General features: G+C 42.6%; 1 protein-coding gene across 10 annotated transcripts in view; it reads right to left on the bottom strand.

Moving 5' to 3' along the window:
- EPB41L2 (erythrocyte membrane protein band 4.1 like 2) overlaps positions 1 to 15,061 on the bottom strand; it is a 203,543-nt gene extending 188,482 nt beyond the window's left edge. For 8 of the 10 annotated variants that reach the window (XM_046677718.1, XM_046677728.1, XM_046677726.1 and 5 more), the window contains exon 1: positions 14,925 to 15,061. The gene's annotated coding sequence lies outside the window, so the exon portion shown is untranslated. The remainder of the gene's footprint in view (positions 1 to 14,924) is intronic. The other 2 variants (XM_046677722.1, XM_046677724.1) reach the window with 2 other exon arrangements.
- Between the last annotated feature and the right edge of the window lie 9,770 nt (positions 15,062 to 24,831).

Genomic DNA, 24,831 nt, shown 5'->3' with positions numbered 1-24,831 from the left:
GAGGAAGTGAGGGTGGGAGGGAGGAAAGAAAAAAGAAAAATCTAAAAACATTAAAATCTAGTGTAAACACAGGCAAGAGCAATGAAAAAATATGTATACATAACATCAACCTTACCTTGAGAATACAGCGGAATTTGAAGATTGGTTCATATTTGGTTTAAAAATTGTTCGGTTTTTTTAGCACTGGCTAACACATGTCCCATGTCCACGATGCCACATTTAGATGAAACTGCTTTCACTGATTAGAACATTCAGACATTTATTCCAAAAGCAAGACAAGTGAATATGTCATAAATGCACAAACTTCTGTAATTCTACAAAAGAAGTAACCACCATGAACTTGATTTTGGAGACCACGAAGCACACGCCAAAAGAAGGGGGGAGCGTATCTCATCCTTTTACAAATGAAATCACAAGATGTCTAGAATTTGCTTCTAATAATGGGGGGGCAGTGGCATCAGGGAGTGGAAGGGAAATACAGATGAAATAAGACTGGCCATGTGCTGAGAACCTTCGAAGAGGGTAGAGGGAGTTCATTATACAACTATTCTCTCTACTTCTGAATATATTTCAGATTTTCCACAATAAAAAGTTTAAAAAAGAAAAACACTTTTCTATAACTGACAATGGTACATTCTTTTCTCCAAAAAACCACTTCAATAGATAATCAGATACAGTAAAAACATGGCTTCAAAAAATCTAACAACAAAAAAGAGGTCCTTAAAAAAGAGCCACATTATCCTTCATTGCTCTCATGTGTGCTCACAGAGTTACACACAGATCACAGACCTTTAGAATGCTCTAGAATCCACCCTCAAGTCTTCCCATTTCAGCTTGCAGCACTGAGGATGAAAGTGAACTGGCCTCAATTAGGAGAAAAGCTGGAGCCGCATCTGCACCACAGCTGCTGCCCACAGCCACGGCCGCAGAAGCTGAGAATGTCTTCCACATACCTTTATTTTTCAGTCTGCCGGCGGAGGGAGACGGGGAAGGACGGATGTGTTCACATTCCCATATGTGCAGAATTTAAACCAGACAATCTTGGCATTAAGGAAATTAAGACGCAGGCTTTACTGATGTTGATTTTAATGGCCAAGATCCAAAAACAGTTCTGGTTACAGGCTCAAGGATAAACCCTCGATTCCTTTGTCGGTGGACAGACCCAACTCGTTACTTGACACTTTGACCTTCCCCATACAATTTTTATTCATTTTATTAAGAAAAAAAAATTTCCTTTTTCTCCTTAAGAGAAGTAAAGAAAATTTTTCACGGAACATGTTCATTTAGCAGCTTTTCTACCAGAGTCTAAAAGCAATTAAACAGAGCATGCTGGGGAAAAGTCAAAGACTATCATAATAAAAATGGGCTCCAAAAATGAAGGCTGAATACACACTGGCACACTGGCTGACGTGTGAAGGCAACTGGCACCACTGCCCAGTAATCCCATAGGACTTCTACTTCCTAGTTTTTTCAATAGTATTTCAAAATGTTGACACATTTACGGAACTATTTTTGGAAGACCCAGCTCTGTCTACCTTCGGGCTCAAGATACAAACACATGAAAGCCATAGGACAAGCCCTCTAGCTACAAAAGCTGGCAGGCTTCCTGAGTTCTCCAAGAAAACCAACTGGCAACTCCATTAGCAGCCAGAGCCCAGAGCAGCGGGAACAGCTCTGGACACAAGGAGACACTGGCTGTGCCTGAAGCTCCAGAACTAAATTGCGGAACGACAGTTATTAAGTTCAACCTCTTCCCGACTCACTTTTCTTATCTGTCAGACCTACGGTATGAAACTGTTTTAAGAATCAAATGAGGGGTCGGCCCGGTGGCGCAGAGCTTAAGTGTACATGTTCCCCTTTGGCCCAGGCTTCACCGGTTGGGATCCCAGGTGCAGACATGGCACCGCTCATCAAGCCATGCTGTGGCAGGCGTCCACATATAAAGTACAGGAAGATGAGCACGGATGTTAGCTCAGGGCCAGTCTTCCTCAGCAAAAAGAGGAGGACTGACAGATGTTAGCTCAGGGCTGAGCTTCCTCAAAAAAAAAAAAAAAGAATCAAATGAGACTCTAAGGATTTATTTTGAAAAGAAAAAAACTTTACAAATTAAAATAGAATTTTAAAAAAGAAACAACAGAAAATCCTTATAAGTCTACGCCAGTCACCAGAGACAGTTTTATGCTGTTATCCATTAGGAGAGAGAAAGAAATGCATCAAAGTACCTTCATTAAGGAAATCCTATTTTGAACCTACCCAGCGTTTCTCAAACTTTAGTTATTCACATACCTACTTTAGAATTTTTGCCAAATCCAAACAGCCAGTTTTATTATTTATTTAATACTTATCTTTAAGTTAAGTCACTTAAAAAATGCCTACTTGAGCTTTATGCTAATTAATATCAACAAAATCAGTTTGGAAGATACACTGTATATTTTTCTGATGCACACTGATATATAATATATCAATGCTTTTAATTAAGCATTAAAAGATAAAGATTCATCTGTGTACCATCTCAAATCATTTGAACATACCACCACATGTCAGGGAAATACTGTCCTCATCTCCTGCCTGCAATGTCTCCTACATTAATAGAGTATTTCAATTTATAAATCCCGAAAAGCCACTGGGCGACTTAACCAACACTAACCACACACACGCACGACACTTCAGGCCTTACCGGAGCTTCCTCGGACCACACAGCCACGAACTCATTCACAACCTCCATTTTTGTTTCACTTTCCCCAAACCCCATACACGAAAATCCCTAACGTGTATCTCTTCACATTAATGTAATTCCTACTCCCTCTTTATTCCCTAGTAATGAAATTCTTCTCCCTAAAAGTATTTGACAGAACCCACATGAGTTCAAAGGTTTCTCTCATCACCAAACCAATATTCAAAGAATATGTAAATTTACATGCAAACCATGGGTCAGTCTAAAGGCAAACTAAGAAATCTAGTAAACTCTAAAACAAGGTTGCCATTTCTGATACATATTCACCAAATTTTTTTTATTGTGTATTTTTAAATCTAGTTCAAGTGTGTATTATAAGATCTGTATGCGTTTGTACTGAACTAATCCTTGAAATATCACAGGAAAAAAATACAATACACTTGCTGAACTCGTCCTGGGAAGCACCTTCAGGTTCAATGACACATCAGCTCTCCACTCCCACCCACGCTGGATGTTGACTCAGTCACCTGACTTTTCTCTATATATAACTGAAGTCAACTCAGCATCTGGCATGAAAAGAAAAGGGACAATTTTATTATGGCTGCAGCCCTTACCAAACTCTGAGTACCACAGTAATCTTCGGAATGTTATTTTTATCAATTTAAAACCCTAAAATCAGTGGGTTGAACATGAGTTAATTTCTGGTCCCTCTCAAAACCACACTAAAATGACAGTAAGGAAATTAAAAAAAAAAAAGGTACAAATCCACAAAAACAAAAAAATGGGAGGGGACAGGCCAGCAGATGAGATAGATCAACAAAATTCTAGAAGATGGAAAACAGATGTACAAAGTCACTGACTTAGCAGAGCAGAGGAAGCCGGAACGTAAATTCCTGTTTTGGTGGAGGCCGCCGAGAAACAATCTGATCGCTGGAGAAGCCCCGAGCGTTATGAACTGGAGGTTCCAGACCCCACGGAGGGCCGAGGGGAGAGAGCGGAAACGGGAGACCAGCTGGAAGGAAACTTCTCCTTCACACACACTCACACTCACCCACTCTCTCTCTCTCCCCATCCCCCTGCAAACCTTTGCAGCCAGAAGACAGGAGGTTCACTCTCTAGAGAAGATGAAAGAAGAAAGGCTCTGGGGTCAGGGGACCCACAGAGGGCAGATGTGAGGCGCTACTGGGAAAACAAGGAGGTCCGATTACTCAGTCACTAAATATGTAGAGTGGCCACCCTGTGCCAGGCACTGTTCTAGGTGCTAGAAATACTTGGGTAAACAAAACAGACAACAATGTTTGCCTTCACGTGGCTTACATTTTGGTGGAGGAAGAGTCAATAAACAAAAAGTAAAATACATAACGTATCAGATGATAACATATACTACAATAATGAGTTGCTTAAGAACAGGGATATGTTCCGAGAAATATACATCATTATGTGATTTTACCACTGTGCGAGCATCAAGAATGTACTGAGGGGGAACAAAATGTGCCACCCCAAAATATGTCTCTTTAACATGAGGATTAATTTAGGCTGATGATTTTTAAGAAACAAAAGACTCAGAAAGTTTTTCTTGTTCCTCTCCCTTAACTGCCTACAAGACCTCAGATATAAAAACCTGTCTCAGGAAGCAGCTATCACGTTAGCACGACATGAACTAGGTGGTGAACAGGGAGGAACCTAGAAAAGCCTGATTCTTGGGCTCCCTCTGTGTTCTTCTGCTTCTGTGTGGCCAAACACTTGTTTTCCAAATGTTTGCTCCTTGTCACCTACCTGTGAATTGCCTTCCTTCCCCCTGAAGTCCCTGACTCTCCCCACCCCCAACATCTTTTGCCTTTAGTTGAAGATGGTATTTAAGGTGAGGACTTTGGCAAGTTACTTGGTTTTTCTGGGTTTCTCCCATGTACACATATTATTAAACTTTGTTTTTCTCCTATTAATCTGTCTCACATCAATTTAATTCTTAGACCAGCCAGAAGAACCTGGAAGGGTGGAGAAAAATTTCTTCCTCCCCTACAGTACTCACACAAACCTAGACAGTATAACCTGCTACACAACTAGGCTATATGGTACTAATCCTATGGGACCACCATCATATATGCAGTCCATTGTTGACCAAAACATCATTTTGTAGCACATGACTGTACGGAAGAAAGAAAAGACAAAGAAGAGATTTAGGGTGTACTGGGGTAGGGGTGGGAGCAGGGCTGTGGTTTCAAATAAACGATCACGGGAAGCACAGATCTGAAGGAGTTAAGGCAGTAAGCCATGCAAGTAGCAGAGGGAAGAGCATTCCAGACAGAGGGAAAGCAAGTGCAAAGGGACAGCAAGAAGGGCAGGGCCGGGATACCACATACACGGACAAAGAAAAGGACACTCCCAAAAAGAAAATTCAGTGACCAAGGAGCAGAGTGGGAAATACGAAAATAAAAAAACTCAGTAGACAGGTTAGAAGAAAACATTGAAGAAATTTCCCAAAAAGCAAAAAGCAGAAGAGAAAGACAAAGAAATGGTATCAGAGAGAAAAAAGTAACAAAATTGGCGAGTCAATCTAGGAAATTCAACATCCAAAAACAGGAGTTCCAGAAAGAAGAGAGAACATGGGGGGAGAAATTATTCTAGAGCACTGTTTCTGAAAGACAACATTTCCAAGCTGAAAGGGCCACTGAGTGAGGGCCAAGCACACGGGGCGAACACCTCCCACATCAAGGCACACCACACGGAACTCTCAAAACACCCAGAGAAAATCCTGAAAACTTCTAAAGAGAACAAGCCAGTCACACAAACAAAAGCAGAAATTAGAATCTCAATGCCTTCCAAATTTGGAGGAAAAGTAATCATTTACTTAGAATTCTATACCCAGCTAAACTATAAAAGCATCCAAATTGAAAGCACAAAAAGGTATTTTAAGAGTGGTAAAAAGTTGCTTTAAGACCTGCAAGACCTCGAGAAATTCACCTCCTATTTGCCCTTCTTGGGAAACTACTAGAGGATGTGCTCATGTAAAGTAACAGTTAAGACAGGCGCCTGGAGTCCAGGAACCAGGAGCCCAGCAAGAGAGGCAAAGGGAATTCCCAGAAGACAGCTGCGCAGCAGCTCTAGAAAGAAACCAGTCCCGGAGGATGGAGGGCCCAGGAAGGAGGTCCCCAAGAAAAAAAGAAAATGGGTGTCAGTATAGTTTTCAACATAGTTTAGTGCTAAATTAAGGGTGGGTACAAAGAAAACTATGCAAATGAGGGAAAAAATAAGGCAAACATCTTCAGGATAAAACAAAAAGTTGTAAAAGAAAGTACCTGCAATCAAAGCACTTTACAAGGCCTCACCGTGGCCTATGTGTGCTGCAGGATGAGGGAGAGCTGGAGACGAGGGGGCGGCGTGGTCTGTTATGGGAAAGGAGGCACCTCCAACGGGGGCAGAAGGTCACGAGCTAGTACTATCCAAAATGCGAAAATCAAAAACCAAGAAAATCACGTTATTTACACAAAACACACCAGGTAATAAAACGAGAAGAAGTGCAAGTGGTTGCCTCTGGGGAGCAGACACCTGTCCACAAAGGGAACTTGGGCAGAGACAGGCTGCTTTTCCTTATAATCCTCACGGTAGTCCCTGACTTTCTGAACCACACCCCAGCACCCTAGGGAACGCCCTTCGCACTGTAAATGAGGCGGCAAAGTGTCACACTGCTTGAAAGACAAAAACTGAGGGGGAAGCCACCTTTTATTTTGATGTGTTTTGTAAGCTGATATATTTTTCTTATGTGGAAACATTATACTAACATGAAAAACAAGAAGAAGGGTACTCCAGATTCCAGCAGGATTCGAGAATTACACAATAAAAAGTAGTACGTGGTCAGTTTCACAATCACACCTTTACAAAAGAAAACCAGGAGGCCAAAGACCAGTTAGGAATGCAAGCTTGTCTTTTATACAAGTCAGATGCTGTCGATGCCAACAAATTCCTACAAACTTCAAGTTCTACAGAGTAACAGCATCAAGCAATTAAAAGCAGTAACTGGTCTCCCCCAGCGGAAGAAACAGAAGTTTTAGCCTCACACGAGCTGGGTGCCCTTCAACAAATTACTCGATTTTTAAGCCTCAGTTTTTCACCTGTAAAATGAGCTGCGTACCACCTTCGAGAGGCTGTTGGAAGGACGGGCATGGGAGCGTGTAAAGCACGAGCTACACTACCTGGCTTATAGTCTACGCTCCAAAATAGTTATTTTCTCTTTTTCACATAATTATCAATTATCAATGCTTCTGGCCTTATTGGGTTACTTAAAATGAACCAAGAACAAAGCCAACCCACTAGCATAAGACGCTCTTGTCCAGTACAGGTTAGGCAGACGACGAAGCGGCTGATGCAAGAGCACCTGCAGCCACCATGGAGGCTGGAGGCAAAGCCAGTAAGAGGTGTCAAACAGAAGCGCACATCTCACCTCCTTGGGAGGAATCTTACCCCCCCTCAAAAGAAAGAAAAGGAAGAAAGAAATTGAATTACACCAAGTCTCTAGATCCAACTACCAATTTAAAGAAAATACACAAAGGACAGAGGAACAGGTCAACTACGCTACAGGGCTGAAATTAGCAAAATTCAGACTGCCAGAAACTATACAGAACAACCAATCAGGTTTCTTCGACAAATAAATTACAAAGAAAAATAAGAGATGAAGGGGACACTATAGCTTATTAGTCTTTAAAGATATATCAACCAATCATAATGTGTGGATTGTAAGTGGACCTTGACTCAAACAACTTTTTTCAAACACCGATATTTCAGATACAGAGAACAGACTGGTGGTTACCAGAGGTGGGGGGTCGGGGGTGGGCAAAACAGGTGAAGGGGGTCAAAAGGTACAAACTTCCAGATATCAAATAAATCAGTCCTGGGGATGTAATGTACAGCATGGTGACTCTAGTCAATAATACACTACGGCACATTTGAAAATAAGAGAAGAGATCTTAAAAGTTCTCATCACAAGAAAAGAAATGTGTAAGTCTGTGTTGTGAGGGACGCTCACTAGACTCACCGTGGTGGTCACTCTGCAATGTCTACACATATCAAATCATTACGCTGTGCACCTGAAACTAACATAATGTTACACGTCAACTATATCTCCATTTGCTAAAAATTTGCTACTTGAGATAATCGGAGATCTGAATACCAACAATTGGATATTCAATATTAAGGAGTTTTTAGTGTAATGATGGTATTACAGATATGTTTACAAAAAAGCTATCTTCTGGAGATACATATTAAAATATTAAGCGATGAAATGAAAAAAGAATGTCTTTTGAAAAAGCCAAATAATATACAAATAAGGTACAGCTATGGGCTGCCGGAGCGTGACACTAGGCTTCAAAGAACAAGGGATCTGTTTATGAGCAATGAGTCATGAAGTCTAGGAGGAAACTAGAAAGAGCATTCTTTCCACATGTCACTAAGAGCCTACTGCGTGCTGGGCACTGATTAATGAGCTTCATAAACTATGAATGACGGTGACCCAAAGGTCAACCTTCACAAGGGGAGAAGCAGAGAAGGACTGCTGGCCCAAGAGGTAAGAAAGGCCCCCTGGCAGGAACACCTACTTGAAGGCCACACAGATCTAGGCCTTTCTGCATCTTTTAACTGACATTTAGTTAAAGGGGTACAGACTCAATAGTCTAAAGGAGCCAGATAGCTCATGCAAATGAATGAAAAGGTCTACAGGTAAGACAAAAGGAACGGGAGAGATTTCAGCAAAGCAGGGAGCAGATGACCCATGCCAGATGGGGCAGAAACTACGAAGGTCTCGCTGATGGTTGTCACAATGGAGGCGCACGGACCAGCATTTCCTGAGGAGGCCCAAGATCCCCCGATTTTCTCAGAGAAGCTTAAAGTAAAGATATTTATGTGAAACCTCCTGATTTCTTAATGTTGGAAACTAAAGTTAAAACACTAAGTTGAAGAAGAACACGTCTGCAGGTCCATTTGACCTATAAAAAGATGTACTGGTTTTATAAAGGTCACATTTTAATACCACATGCAAAGATTTAAAAACTATCAATAAAAATTCCACTCACTAACAGCTTTCTTTCAGCAAGCTTACTGAAACTGTAATAAAGCATATGCATACAAATTTTACACTCAAATTGGTTACCTCTGGCAACATAAAAAAAAAGACTATATCTTCCCTGTATGTTATCGAAACTAGATCCGAACAGCTTTGCCATATACATGCTCTTTCGTATACTACCAAAAGAGGTAGACAGTTTGTTAGGACACAGTTTTCCAAAAGTTCAAAAATTCTAGAGCTATCATACTGAAACTGTTAAAAACTGGTTTTAACTTGTGCTCGCCATAGGAAATGACAGATCCATATCAAAGACGGTACTTCCACACAGATAATTATCCCTGACCACTCCAGCAAAGCTGCTTACCACGTATTCACAAGCAACCCACTAAGTCTTTTCTTAACCAACAATTCTCACAGATGCCAGGCACTATGTGAAGCATTTTATAAGCACTGGCTCATTAAATCCTCACATTTAACTCTAGGAGGTAAGTTATGAGTGTTAACCACATACTAAAGACAAGGAAACTGAGGCTTTGAGAAATAATTTACCCAAGGTCACACTGGCCTGAGTGGCAGTCTAACCAGCCCCCAACAGTGTGGCCTTGTTACTGATCCCTTCTAATCAATATTTCTATCAAAGAAATTTGTGAGGAAATAAAAGCCCATTCATTAAGTTCACAGGTAAGAATGTAAGAGGCCAAGATTACATCAGAATTCAGTTGAACCTTGACAACTGAGTAAAAGGGGTCAACTACAAGAATTCAATTGAATAGAAATAAGCACAAGGGGCAGGGGGCAGATCAATGATGAAAGGGCAATAGGGTAACACACACAAAAACAAGAATACTTCTTAAGATTTCAATTTCCTAATCCCCAAAAATGAGAACTGAACTAGATTAGCAGTTTTCAACCTTTTTCGTTTCCTAAAACCCTTTCAAAAACTGCTCCCCAAAATCTCTCTCTCCCTCTCACACACTCACCTACACACACACACACACACACAACTAATTCACTTACAGTCTCAGGCAGTTCATGAACCCCTGTGGCCCACCCTGGGCAACACCTGCCCCACTAACCCCACTCACCACCCCAGCTCAAGAGTCGCAACTCAGTGATCTCCACACTCCTTTTGTCCTCCCAGTGGATGCTTCTAAGGTGAAAAACAAGTAGCCTGTTTGGATACAAAGGCAAAGAACCTGAGAATGATGGTGGAGCGTAAACTACATTCTAATTCAATGTCTTCAAGCCACAGGGATGTGTACACAGAGGGAGAACTTAGAAAACTCAAAAATATGATTAAACTCAGCATGTGGTTAGCATGGTATTGGGTCCAGGGAGGTCTGCAAACCTGAACTGAAGGCTTGGAAAAGATGATTAGAGAGTTGGGTAATCAGACCTATATGACAAGTTTTTAAAATTACAATTACCTTGGAAAAAGGCAATTAGAGGGTAAGATACATCTTTTTAAGTATTTGAACAGTGAGGCCATAAAAAGAGCAAAGAAAGAAGAAACTGGCTTTTCAATTAATAGCCTGAAAGATTCCGTTTAGATATCATGAACTTCCCCACCTGACCCAGACAGTAAGGTGCTACAGATGAGCGACGACAAAACCACTGTGGAACCCTTTCGATCCGCTCTGGTTCTGAACCTGGAAAGGACTAAAACCACCCTCGTGACACAGAATTTAATTACGTATGTGGAAGGTCAGCTTGGCTCCCTAAAGCGAAGCCTTACTGAAGATCCTTCACAGAGCAAATAAAAAGATAACTCTTAGTCCTCAAATTTATTCCATTTTACTATAAAAGTTATTTGGGAGGCAATCTATATACATTTAGTCCTTTATGGCCCTAATATGCTAAAGTTAAAAAATACCAAAATGCAGAGAAGAATCTGTGAAATGGAAACACTTCCATTTTAAAAGTAAGTGCAATACGAAATTAGCCCAATTTCAATCTTTGAAAACAAAACTCCAGAAGCAATATGAACGCACTTATAGGTCATGCGAGGTCTACTCCTCTGCTAAGGAGTAAGAGATATCACTTTAAAAGTGAGAAAATTGGAAAAACCATTGAAATTCTCATTGAAATAATATCCCAAACACTAGGTATTTAGGAAAATAACGTATAGATCTACCCTTCTAGACAGGAAAAACACACATCTAAGAAACCCACAGAGATTTTTAAGCCAACACAAAACAAGGGGAAACAATATCCAATAGTAAGAAAAGCAAATTCCCTATGTGAAATATTCCCTCCGCAACATTCTGACACGAAACAGCACCGGGTTCTAAGGCGTCAGCTCTGACTTTCAAAGAATCTCCCCTAAAAGCACCTCCAATAAATCATAGAAAGCTTCAATGAACTGATTCATCAAATTTATTGACTACAAACAATGTTATAGGTGTTCCACACAACAAGTACATACGGCACAAGTATGTATCCCTCTCTCATAGAACATCCACATGCACATACACACTTTATATGAAAAAAACTAAAGAGAGCACTGCTTATCACTGTTAGTTATTTTTAGCTGATATTAGAGATGATTTCTTTCTTTCCTTTTTGGCTTATCTATAACTTCTAAATAACTACAGAATTTATACTTGGAGTCCATTCCCCTAAAATTAATGATCCCAGGCCCTGGCTCCATTTTAGATTTTAGTCTGGGGCACTGCCCAGTCTGAGGAACGACAGAAATCTTATGAGTATCAAGTTGCTGATTTGTGCCAAAACATGGCATTCCCAAAGGATGCTCTGTCTGGAATCTGTGGGGGAACCATATACAAACCTTCTATTAATTCAGGCCTTCCAAAGAGACTGGAAATGCTTGCGTGTTGGGGGAAGCAGACAAGGGCTGAAAGGGGATTTGCTGACTCCTAAAGGTCCAGCCCTGAGATTCCAAGATTCTATAAAAGGCCAGTCAATTAGGGTTTGGCTAGCATTTGCTGACTACTGAGGCCAGCAAAAACATTTACTTGAGGCTTTTAAATCTGTAAGGGCACCCAGTGGTTAGGTACAGTAATTCTGAATCTGAAAAAGCAAACAAGGCCACTGGAAATGTTTCTAAATAAAGGTGGGGTGGTGGACGCAGCACATTTCCTTTGTTTTCTCCAAGTAAACAATAGATTTTAGAACTGCAAAATTTGACTCTCAGCAGTATCGATCCCTAGAAACTATTTTACTGCCTCATAAAAGTACCAGCAATTCATACTTTTCAAAAAAGTCCTCACACAGCTTTTAAAGACTACTTCAGTACAAAAAAACAAAGAAAAAGGCCCATACTTTCCTGTGGAAACAGAGACAAAGTCAAATCTTCAAAAATATTTAGCATTCTGCTATATAAAATATAAACCCCACATTCATAAATAAAACAGCAAAGACAGAACCTTTGTAGTTCTCTAGCCACAGTAATAAGAGAGCAGTGATTCGGAGTAAAACCTGATGTTAAACATAACTACACAATATTACTAATTACAGAGTCATTTTACCAATAAATATTTTGGTTGAGGACTGCTTTGTCATCTTTACAAATATTTTTAGTTGAAAGCAAGTGGTTGGGTAGTACACGGGGGCATGGTTCTAATTTTTAAAAATCTATTTTTAAAATCTGGGGACTGGATAGGTCTTCTAAACTCAATTCTTTAGAACCGGTAATTTGGAAATGGTAGACCACAAGGACATGACGTCAAGAAGCAAAGACCTAACCAGCTCACCAACTCAGATCAGCACAAAGCTAACGTGGAAATCTCTGAGCACTCCGAAATCTAAGGATGGGCCCAGAGTCACTAACACCTGTCCATCCACAAACTACTAAAAGCTCAGGTTCCAAATACAGCAGGAGCCATCTGAATTTCCCAGTTTTACACTTGCGTAGGTATTTTTTGGCAGGCCCTTCTTCAGATAAGTCCTCTAAATCTGCAAATTTGCTTCTTTCTACTTGGGATTAAATTTCAGATTTTCATACACGAATCCAGTTGTTCACACACCCAGTTTGATAGACACACCCAGTTGAAAATATTCCATAGCAGTGCAAATTTTTTACACAAGTTAGTAACAATTTTATTGAAATTCTAACTTAGTTAAATGATCTTTTTAAGCCACTTTTAACCGTTTTAAGCAAGCCTCATCCAATTTAGATATCAAGAATTTGAGGCTAGTTGAGACTCACCTACCTATTTTCTCTGGAAGGTCTTTGCACACAGTACTCTACATGGACTACAGGCAAAAGATTAAAGAACTGTTATGACTAGGTCTTTCTTAAAGAAGGATGTTTTAAAAGGAAAGAAACTGTCCCCTCCAGTTACGCTAAATGAGCAGCCTCTTGTTCTCAGCCGTCCTTCTACACACAAGACCACTACTGACTTCAGTGGGAATTCTGCCCAACAAGTGAGGAAGACGATAGGATTAAATCAGCCCTAAATCTATGCCACTATTCCAAGCCATTACCACCTGTAATAACCTCCAAAGAGCAGATAGATGAGGTTGGACGGTGGTTCTCAAACTGAATTATAGGACCGATCACTTGAGCTCTGACAGGTGACACAGTTTAGCTCTTGAAAAGTTGTGTCAGCCTGATGGATGTACTGGGTTGGCCCTTATCACAATCCAAGATTGCATTGCCATGCAGCCCCATCGGTGGCTGCAACAACAATCTAGTGATTTCTCACAGCAAAGAGCCCGGAAACGGACAGGATTAAGTGCTATTCGTTTCCCAGTAAAACCTGTTCAAAGCCTGAGAATTCTAAATCCCAGCCCTTGCGGTCAAGAAATTGACTCAATTTCCCTCGAGGGCTAAAACCCAAGGGGAAGTGTGATAGGACACGGTCCAAAATTCTAATTCTCAATAAAGTACTATAAATAGAGAATACGGAAATGATGGATTCCAGTGAGAGAAGAAAAAAAACAAGAGGAGAAATACAGAGGGACTTGAAGAAAACGGAAGAATAAAGGAAAAACTGTAAGTCATTTACATTTTTAAAAAAGAAAGCTTAAATAACGAGAAGTACAAGACGCCTGGCACACCTTTGCCACTTCAGATGCAGAAACTTCAAGAAACTGAGGAAAAGATGTGATTCAGAAAAGAAAAAATAGATGCCCAGCTCCTCTGGGTTCCAGCTTCCCTGCCACCCACCCAGGGCTCGTACAAACAGGGGCCGAGGTGCTGGCGAGGGGGCATTCAATTTAAGGCATCCTGCATGCAGAGATGGCTCCCAAAATAACAGACTCTAGGCCAGAGCTCTTCTAATCTCACCGAAAACCCTGACCTCAGGGGAGGTTAGCGATCTTGGGAAGCAGATGACCGACGGCCCCCCGCAGACACCCCGGCGGCCAGCGGCGGCGTCTCGGGCTGGGGACCGGGCCCCGGACACCCATTCCCTCCCAGCCCGCTCCGTCCTGTCCTCCTCCGCGTCCGTCTCCTGCAGTTCCCCTAAAGATGCTCCCAGCCCTCTGCACCCAGCGAGGGAAACGAGCTATCTGTGGGCACACGGCCTGGGGGTCGGGATTGTAAAGATCGGGGAGCAGAACGTGCATCCCTCCCCGCCCGGCCCGGGCGCCGGCTCCTCGGGCGGACGCCGGGACGGACCCACGGGGAGCTGGGGGCCCGCCTCGCCCGCTGCCCGCAGTGCCCACGCGCGGCCGGCCGGGGAGCCGCGACGCCGGCGCCCGCGTTTCCTCTCCCCGAATCACCCTCCCGGAGGGCGCCGCCGCGTCCCCCGAGCCCCGCGCACAGCGCCAGGAGCCCAGAGCGGGCGCCGCGCGCGGGATGGAGGCGGATTCCTCCTCCCGCCGCTCGGCGGGCCCGGGACGCGCGACCCCGAGCCCTGGCACCCAGGAGGGCCGGCACCGTCCCCGCGGCACCCCCACCTCTCCCGGCCCCCCGGAAAGGGGCAGAGGAGACCGCAGCGGGGCGGGAAAGCGGGGAGCCGGCCTGGAGCAGCGGGACACGACCCTGGGGCGGGAATGGGGTCCGGTAGTGAGGGGGCGGAGAGGAGAGAGGGAGCTGCAGAAGCTCCCAAGGCCGGCCACCCTCCCCCTCGCTGGGTCCGTCCCGCCGCCGCTTCCTGCCCCGGGTCGGCTTCCCAGCTCCAGCCGGAGGAAAAATCTGAGCCGCCCCTGCAGTTCCACAGGGACCCGTCGCTCGGCCCGGGTCCCCCTCCCGGGCCCGCCATGCTGCAGCCCCGCACGCCTCCTCACCCGGACGCCGCACGCCAGGAGCTCGCTTGCCGCGGGACCCGTCCCACTACAGCCCCGGCTGCCGGGCCGCCGCGCCGCCTCCTCCCTCCGCTCGGTTTCAAATTGAAATTCCCCGGCTGGGGCCGTCAGAGGACTCGGCGCGCCGGCCCCGCCCCCTCGCGACGGAAGCCCCTCCCGCGCCCCGCCGGTCACGCCCCCGGCGCGGAAACCCCCGCGGGCCGCTCCCCGCCCCCGAGCCCAGGCCACGCCCACAGACCCAGGCCACGCCCACACGCCGGCGGGACGGCTCTTCCCGCGGGATTGGCTGCGCGCCGTCGTCGGTACCCAGGCTGGAGGGTCGGTCCCGCCCTCTGAGCTCCCTGGATGGCGCCTGCTACTGCGGGCGTGCAAGGCGTTATTATGCGCGAATGCCGGCCCTCTGTCAACTTTTAAAAGTTATTTCTTCAGCGTGCGTTCATTGACTAAACCCTTATTGAACACCTATTAGGTAGCAGCCACGAGGCGAGGCCCCGGAAATAAGGAAAGCTGGGGCCCCCTCGGTCTGCAGTGGAAGAAGTGCTTTCACAGAGAGGGCATTGAAAAGGAACCGTTTACTCTTCCCGTGGGAGGAACAGGAGGGATTGGGGAAGCCCCGTGGAGGAGGGCCTTTGATGCCGAACCCAAAGTGGGAGTAGGATTTCTCCAGTCGGGGCCTGGGAGCCTCAATTACAAAGCATGCCGTGGCTGCAGAAGCGGCTGGAGGCTAGGCTGAGGCAAATTGTGGAAAGCCGCACGCACATGCTGACACGACATCTCCCACTTCTTTCGTGTGATTACACGACTTTCTCTCAGATTCTTATTTCATCTTTCCTGAACGTTGGCACGTCAAACGGGATGTGCAGGTCATTGCCTCCAGCATCTGCCACATACGCAACTCTTGTCCTTTGCCTCCTCCCACCTCTACTGAGGTCTTTAGTGACTCCACCTCGCCCAAGGCAAAGTCTTCTTTTCTTTCCGAAGCATAACCTTTTATAAAATTAGCAATGTCGGATGAAACCTCAGTTACAATACCTTCCGTGGGTATGATGCTTTTCAGTTAACAAAACACTTTCACGTATTTTATCATTTGATCCTCACAATAACTTTGCGAAAAAGGCAGGGCAAGTATTATCTCCAGTACATCAAAGAGAAAATTGAGAGTTGGCAAGATAAATTATTTGCTAAGGTCTTGCTAGTAAGAAAAATAATAATAGCTAACATTTATGGGATGCTTTCTGTGCAACGCATTGTTGTAAGTCTCTCAGGTGTGTTAACTTACTTAATCCCCATATGCTAAGGACCCAAGCTAAACTTAATAAGGTCCACTCGTACAGAGAGAAAACCTGATTAGAGGACAGTTCTGGTAAAAAAAAAAGACTCGGCCATTTTACAAGACAATATTCTCAGGAACTTTGAAGCAGATTTACAATGAGACTAACAAAACTTAAGCTTCAGTATCCCTCATTTTCACAGGCCTTGAAACTAACTGTATATTTGTAATTTTTTTTTTTAATTAAGGAGAGTCCCTAAAGTTATATGTGCTTTAGGGCCAATAAAGCGTTGATCTACCCCTGATGAAACCCTTTAAAAGGCTAATGCAAAATAACATAAATGTAAGCATAATTAATAAAATGTGATGCCCTTATCCTAAGAAATGATATCCCCACTATATTTTCTACTGAAGCATGTGGGATCACTTCTGTATACCACCTTTTAAGAGGAATATTGACAAGCTAAATTATATACACAGTTGGGTGACCTTGATAATGTGGAGGCAGCAAGATTTACCCTAAAGAGATGATTAAAGGTGATGGAAAGGTTGTTAACAAATATCTAAAGGCTTTTATGTGGAAGAAGGATTAGACTCTGTGTTTTGGACAAAGCCTTACTTGACCCTGACATTTCAACGGAATGGAGCAGATTCCTGAGGGCCTGGCAGAAACTGAAGGTAGAAAAATCAACTTCCAGGAGCTATAAGGAAGTGAGAAAACAGATGGAATATGGTACTGTACCAGACAGATGTCAGCAAACAACAGGTGGTAGTCCAGGCAAGCAGGGAGGTCTTAACAGGGACAGAAAAGGGATTTGGACAGACAAGCAGGACAAAATTCTGAACAGGTGATATCCAGAGATGCAGGCAGCATGGCGCAGGACTAGCAGGCTGTGGTTCAAGACCACAACATTCATCCCCAGGAAAACAGACTAATAAGAGCAAGGCTGGGTCTTCCCACTAGACAGACTGGAGAAACAGGCAAGGGCCTGACACAAAGAACAAGACAGGAATCGTGATACCAGAGCTGAGAGTCACCACATCCACATTTAGCATCACAGCCTCAATTCTGAGCACCATCGCAATTAAAGCCAGTCTGGCAATTTGGACTAGAAATTTACCCAGGACCTCCTTAGTGCCTTCACTTATCAACTCACTCCCACAGGCATGCTCCTGAGAAATCTTAATCTCACTATACTGGTGATTCATTCTCTTATCTTTCTGCTTTCTGGGTGCCAAGCCCAACCAGGTGGAAGTATGTGAGTGGCTCTGGATTGACAACCTGCCCTTCCCTCACGTGGTCCACAGGCAGAGAGACCTGACAATGCACTCTCATGTTTTGTCTGATTGAGGCAATCTCCAGCTTCATGGGAAATGCATGCATTCCCAGTTCCTCTGCCATAAGCAACAAAAACACCACACAAATGCCAATAGGAGCCACTCTATCACCTGGCCAATCCCTGGGGCTGTTTCAGTTACCTGTGGCTTGCAAACTCTAAAACTTAATGCCAGCCATTTGATTGCCTATGATTCTTTGAAGCAGGCATTCAAGCAGGGCTCAACAGAGGGGCTCATCTCTGCTCCATGTGGCATCAGCTGGATGACTCAACTGCGGATGAAGAATCCAAGATGGTCTCAGTCACACATCTGGCAGTTGATGCTACCTGTCAAGTGGGGAGCCCAATTTCGACTCTACGTGGATTCTCATCTTCTATCTCTCTCTCCATGTGGCCCCTTAGCAGGATAGCTCAGACTTCTTTACATGGCACCTGGCTTCTGAGTGGATAAAAACAAAAGTTACAAGGCCTTTAAGGCCTGGGCCCAGAAGTCACACAACATCACTTACGCCCTGTTCTGTCGGTCAAAGCGAGTCAGAGAGCCAGCCCCAATTCAAGGAGAGGGGTCATAGACTCCACCACTTGATAGGAGGAGTGGAATGTGTGTACAGTGATAGGAAAAAGTGTTGGCAGCCATCTTGGTAAACAATTCACCACAGAGGCCATGTTTTTCTCACTTACTGTTAGAGTCTGTCCCTCAAGCAACCCTTCTCCTTTCCATCTGCTGTAAAATTTTCCACAGGTTTTTCCTCAAAAGCATCACAAGGCCCCTGTTCCACGTAAGTCACACTGAGTGATGATAATCTCCTGTTGAAAGGCCACTCCCAACTGTTGCTAATAACAGGTATGAGCATCTCAAGCCTGCCAAACTGAGGGATTCCCTCGGTTGCAGTTGGAGTTGTGCCACACACACACCCCTGCTCCATCTGGCTCCATGACAGAGAAGGGGGCCTGGACATGCTGATTCCCTCAAGCTGGAGCAGAATCTCCACAGTTGCTCTCTCTGGGATCTCATGGGCACTTGCTCCCTAGAACTGAAGGCAAAAATGGAATAGGCCCAATAAAAATCCCCCAAAAAAGCCAAATTTGGAGAGGATGAAACAAAAATGTATTATTTTAGTTTAACAATCTCAGTGTCATTGTGTGCCAGGCCTCATGCCATGCTCTGGACACACAGAAATGAATAACACATCATCCATGCCGTGGTGGAGTTCACAGTGTGGTAGATGATAAAGCTGGTAAAGGGAATCAGGAATTCTGGTTCCTATCTGTGCCCCCAAATTGTTCTCCCTGCCCAACACAGATGACCCTTAATCTCTGCCATTTTATTTAGAGTATATATAAAATATGAGGATAAAACAACAATTTTTTATATCAATATACAAGCATCATTGAGTCCCATTTTATACCAATGCCGTTCAGACAGTAACACAGAGCAAGTTTACAGTTTACTATGATTCTCAGTGATGAGTAAAGAAGGGTGACAGGGCTTCCATGTGTGTGATCTTCAGCGGGAAGGGGCTGAGAGAGGTCCAGGCTTACTCACAGACATGACCTAGAGTATGAGGAAAGAGGAATCGGTGGAAAGAAGCTTATGGGCATGGATGCCCATTTTACAGGCATCAGGCAGATGCCCAACTATGGAAAATGGTTGAGGCAGACACCAAACTCTAATGACAATGGACTGGCCTGTGACTCCTCCTGCAGGCCTGTGGTCAGCAGACCTGCAGTCACAAAGCTCTTTCCCAGACAGGGACTGGAGGAAGGGCTTGGTGAGGTACAAGAGAAACACTGACTTCCAGTGCCCACTTAATTAGATGTGCAGGAGGCAAAATGACCTTGAAGCATGTCATTGGACTTTGCTGGACAGGCAGAGCTACCCTGCAAAAGCAGAGAAAACTTCTGATGTGGCGTGACAGTGAGAGCCAGATTCTCTGGGCACACTGTGAGGAAGCTGGCCTGTGGAGCATCATTTGGAAGTGGCCTCAGCAGGTAGTAGCAAGTAGTTGCAGCAGAAGAGCCTGTTTTTAAAACCACCAGGAGAAAAATGAGAAGAGCAAGCCCCTAGATGTATGGGTTTTGCTTGGGGGATTTACATAGCCCGGACCTGATTGGCTGGTTTGTAAAATAGCCCCTGGAAAGAGCAGAGACAGTGCGATGGGAACTGGAGTGTTGTAGTTTCTGAGCAAACAAATTCCCCCACTTGGAAAATGGAGCATTGTAGGGGGTGGGCCTTAGTTTATTTAAAACAGATGTGCGGTGGAAGGTTGGCATTCGTAAAGTACCATCCTTCAGTTTGGCTTTGCGTGGTTTCTCGGTGGCACACAAATGTGTCCAATAGGAAGACACTTAGAAGGATAGGGATTTTACAGTTCTGTGTATGCTCTTGCTTCCTGTGACCCCACCCTCTCCAGAGGAATACCCTCCTGGAGAGTGCAATCCCTGAGAAGAAACACACACAGAGAAAATGATGGCCAAGGACCGCTGGACTGTGTGCTTTGTGAGGCGGGGCCTCGGCTGCTTTGTGTACCATTGTGTTTCAGTTCCAAGCACAGTGGCTCCTGTAAATATTCTTCAGTAAATATTTGTTGAAGGAATGAAAGCACGGACCTAATTGAAAATGGATGAGGTAACTTCTATTTCCCACATTTTGAGAGATCTAGTGTTCACAGGAAAATTTTCAGGATAGACACCTAAAGATAATGGATACAATATTTTTTGAACATTTTTTAAATACATAGCTGAGCCTGGTAGAAAAGGTAAAGCAATTGTAAGAGGCCAGAATCTATGAGAAAGAGCAAATTCCAAAAGGTGAGTGAACACCGGCACAGGGCTGTACACACATTGGTAAAGTCATGCCCTGTGCAAGACACTCAGTCATGGTGGAAAGTGAGGCAGTACTTGGCCCCATTCAGCTCCTCAAGTCCTGTGTCTTGTACAGGCTTGAATCAACCCAGAAGAAGAAGTGCCTTTGGCAAAGTCATCCCCCCTCGTGGGTGCTATTTGTACTGTGTGTGCTTGCAAGGCACAGGGCTGGCTTCTGCCTGGGGTCATCTTCACGTCTCTGGTGGTTTCAGGGTTTCAGAGTTTTTTGCACGTGGCAGAAACAAATGTAAACCTTTTCTGGTAGACTGACTTTGAACCAAATTCTCCAAGAATTCTCACAGTTAAAATTCCAAGGAACATAAATTACAATTAAAAAAATCATAAAACACATGCATAAGCAAGCCAATATAAGCAAGAATCAGAAAAATTAACAACGTACAGTTTCAAACTCTTGAACTACAGTTACAGGAATTATCAGACATGGAATATAAAACATGTATGTTAGTTACTTGAAAAATTAAAAATAGGGTATTGAAATAATCGATAGTAAGTAATCAATAGTAATAGCAAGTAAATAACATACTTATTAAAACTGACCACTTGGTCCTCTTCACCTCACCCTGTGGAAGTGGGAAATCAGGGAAAAATTTTTAAAAAAGGAAGTAAAAAATAAGATGGTAGAAGTTAGCCCAGTTATAACGTGAACTACAATCACTATAAGTGGGTCACACGTCTAGTTAAAAGGCAAAGGTTGGCAGACTACAGTCTCAAAAATCCAGCCATGTGCTGTTTATGTAAACCACACCTAAAATCTGAGGACAGAAGACTACATTAGGCTTGAAAGAGATAAGCCAGGCAAATGGTAATTAAAAGAAAGCTGGAAGTGCTATGTTAATAGTAAATAAAATAGATTTTAAGGTTTAAAGCAATACTAGGGATGAAGTAGATCAATATTATTGAAAAAGATTTAATTCACCAGGAAGGCATAAAAATTTTAAACTTGTATACATGCATCCTATAACATAGCTTCAAAATCTGTACGGCAAATATGAACAAAATTCCTAATGAAAATTAACAAACTACTATGATTAGGGAAGAATAAGACCCTCTATCAGTATGTTTGATGGACCAAGAGGACAGAAGTCAGTAGGAATATGTAAAATTTAAAAATTACAGTTGAGTGCTGTGGCAACAGTTCACATAGAAGAACCAGAAGAATTTACAACTATCCACAACTATGTAGTGGGGCTTTGGGGAGGAAAATGAAGAAAAAAGGAGGAAGATTGGCAACAGATGGTAGCTTAGGGCCAATCTTTTCCTGCAAAAAAAAAAAATTACAATTGATAGTCTTCATATGATAAACCTATGTAGAAAATTGGTTTCAACAACTGCAGAATATGTATTCTTCTCAAGTCTACAGGGACTATTTATGAAAATTATGTGCGAGGCCATAAAATAAGTCTCAACTTTCAAATTTCAAATTCAAACTCATCTCAAATTTCAAATGAAACAAATGAATAGTAACTAAATAATTTTTAAAACTCCATATATTTGGAGAAAGGACTTCCTAATAACTCATGGGGAAAGGAGAAAACATAATAGAAGTGATGAAATGCTTAAAACAATTATGATGTGATTAGAACAATTGTGGAATTCAGCTAAAATAGTGCTTAGAAAGAATTCATAGCCTTAAATGTACACACAGAAAAGAAGGAAGGCTGAAAATTAATAAGATAAGCATCCAATTTACATAATTAGCTTTAGGAAAGAAATATTTCCTAAGAAAGTAATAAATATGAAAGTGGAAATTAAAGATCTAAAAAACATTCAGAAGGGATGATCATTATAGTCAAAATTTGGTTCTATGAAAAGATTTATAAAATTAATAATCTCCAATCTACAAAAAAATGACATGGCATAAATTAACAACAGTAGGAATAATAAAAGGGAAACAGATGAAGCAGAGATTTTCCGCTGCTACAGTACTGAGTGTGAGGCCTCCACACAGATGACTTGGCTCTTTAGTTAATAGCCTGCTAGATCGGGAGGAGACACATCTGATACTGATGGGGAAAATTGTGCATCACCCAGAGATCCTGTGCACTGAGCTGGATTCGGTAACAATGTGGGATTTGGGAATTGTTTCCTTGTGGAGGGAGGGTGTGAGTATGTTCTTTGTGTAGAAAAAAAGGGTAAAACAGATACTTGCTGATAAGAACACATTATGGCAGAGACAAAGCTATGTAGTCATCAAACTATATTTTATTTCCCTCTGGGGCATAAAACTGACTATATCTCCTACCCTCCTTTGCAGCTAAGTGTGGCTGTGTGAGTGGGTTCCGGCCAATGGAATGTGGGTAGAGTTGATGTAAACTGTCTCCAGGCATGGTGGGAAATGTGTTTCTATCTATATGACCTCGATTCCCAAGGTATGTATTCTTTATTTTTGAACAACATCCAATGAGAATTGTCTATGATTGTTCTTGTGAGTAATCAAGAAAGTGTACATGTGCACACCCAAAGAAATATATCCCTCATTGCCATGTAGGTTCTAAAGTGAGAAGTATTTTTTAAAAGATCACAGAACATGGGATGCATGGCTTGTGGCAGAAGTTACCCATGCAAAGGGAAGCTTGCCCAGCTATATTCTCCTTGTTATCCATCAAAAAGCCAAACCAAAACCCAAACCTCAAAACAAAAAAGGATAGAAGACAAATCAAGACAGAAAATAATAGGCTAAGCAAAGTAAACAGGTTATTTTTTCCCAGTTTGGTGACATGGTCCCTTTGTTGGATCACAGAACAATTTTAATAAAGAGAATTCCCAGAGGAAACCATGAGAAGCAAGACTCAGGAAACAATATAATAAAAGCCACTGAAAACCTCTTCTAACTATGTATTTAACCAATTGTTTGGAAGATAATGAGGTTACTTCCAAGCAGGTGGAATTTTCTACTACAGCGATATTTACAATCTATGCTTCCTTTAAAGTTCTTTTAGCTACACTCTCAAAGCCAGTTTACTCTAAGAGGATTGAAGTCTTAGTTCTCATCCATTCTTTCTGGCTTAGTGCCATCCTGTAAGTCCTTCTAGAAAAGAAATGTGTGTTTTTATGCTTCCGTCAGTTCAGGTGAAAAGGCTGGTGAGGAGCAGTGGAGAAAAACAAGCTGTGCCATAGAGCTCCATCCAGGGGGCGGTGCTAGTGCAAGTTCACCACACACACAAATGACAATGGTGACACACGACACTCTCTGCTGTATTATTACTTATTTAAATTTCAAGCTTTCCCTTTGTTGTTGTTATTTTCTACAGCCTTAAGATATAGATTATCTTTAAAATAAAGAAATCAAATTTTAAAAACTGCTCTCTCACCTTCAGTCACAAGACTTTTTATTTTATTTTATTTCTATTTTTTTAAATCAAATCTCTTTCTCTAATCCTCTGCCTCCTCAAGATTTGGAGCGTGACCATTGTATCTGAGCATTCTCATTCATCCTTCTCCAGCTTTTTCTCCATTGGTTCTTCAGCTGTTGTTAACTCTTTACTATCCATGTCTCCAACGTACAAATCTAGACATTTTACATCCCACTGCACAAATTGTTATTCACTTTGACATTATCTCAAGTCCAACTAATTTGTTTTAACTCCGTTACCAGTGGCCCGTGAGTTGACAACGTGCTGCACTTGACCCTGTGTGCTGGAGAACGTATCCTTTGATGTCAATAAGACTTTTCAACCTATCAAGTTTGCTGGCCAGTTGGTAAACATTTAAAGGAAGAGATATGAACATGGGAAGCCATTTTGTCACGATTTTGATTTCATTTCCTTTATAATCATACAGAAAAGTCTATAATCCTATATTTATTATGAGACTACAACCCTGTAAACTACTTTGAAGTTATAACTTCAAAAAGGTTTTCAACATCATGAGATCTAACGGGGCAGAGAAGACTCACTTTATTATGCCTTATTTAATCAGCAAAGAACTTTGATAATTTACAAAGTTTCTAAACAAAATGATCTAAACATCTGGAAGCTATTAAAGAACTGAGGAAGTTATGCTGCAGTTACATTTAGGAAGGTATTTTTATTATAAATTCCTTATAACGTAAGTCTGTGAAAACCAAAACTAAATTACCATTACCATTTTCCTCAAATTTCTCATATTAATCATGCCTAGACATTTAAAACTATTGTGATTGAAAAATAAGATTACTCTTTGGGAGAACAATGACTTAGTGCTTACCTTATGATAGATATATAAATGCTGACTTTAATAATAATGTAAGATACTATTTATATACATTTTGATGTGTATTAAACATATTAAAATATTATGGACTTAGAAGTCAGACAGAGTTAGCTTTAAATTCCAGCTCCACCGCTTACAAGTTGCATGAACTTAGGCAGATTCATCTTCCGGAGCCATGATGCTCACCTCTACATAGAACAGAGAT

Source organism: Equus quagga, chromosome 11 (genome assembly GCF_021613505.1).
Source record: "Equus quagga isolate Etosha38 chromosome 11, UCLA_HA_Equagga_1.0, whole genome shotgun sequence".
Taxonomy (NCBI): domain Eukaryota; kingdom Metazoa; phylum Chordata; class Mammalia; order Perissodactyla; family Equidae; genus Equus; species Equus quagga.
This window is presented reverse-complemented; position numbering and strand designations above follow the sequence as displayed.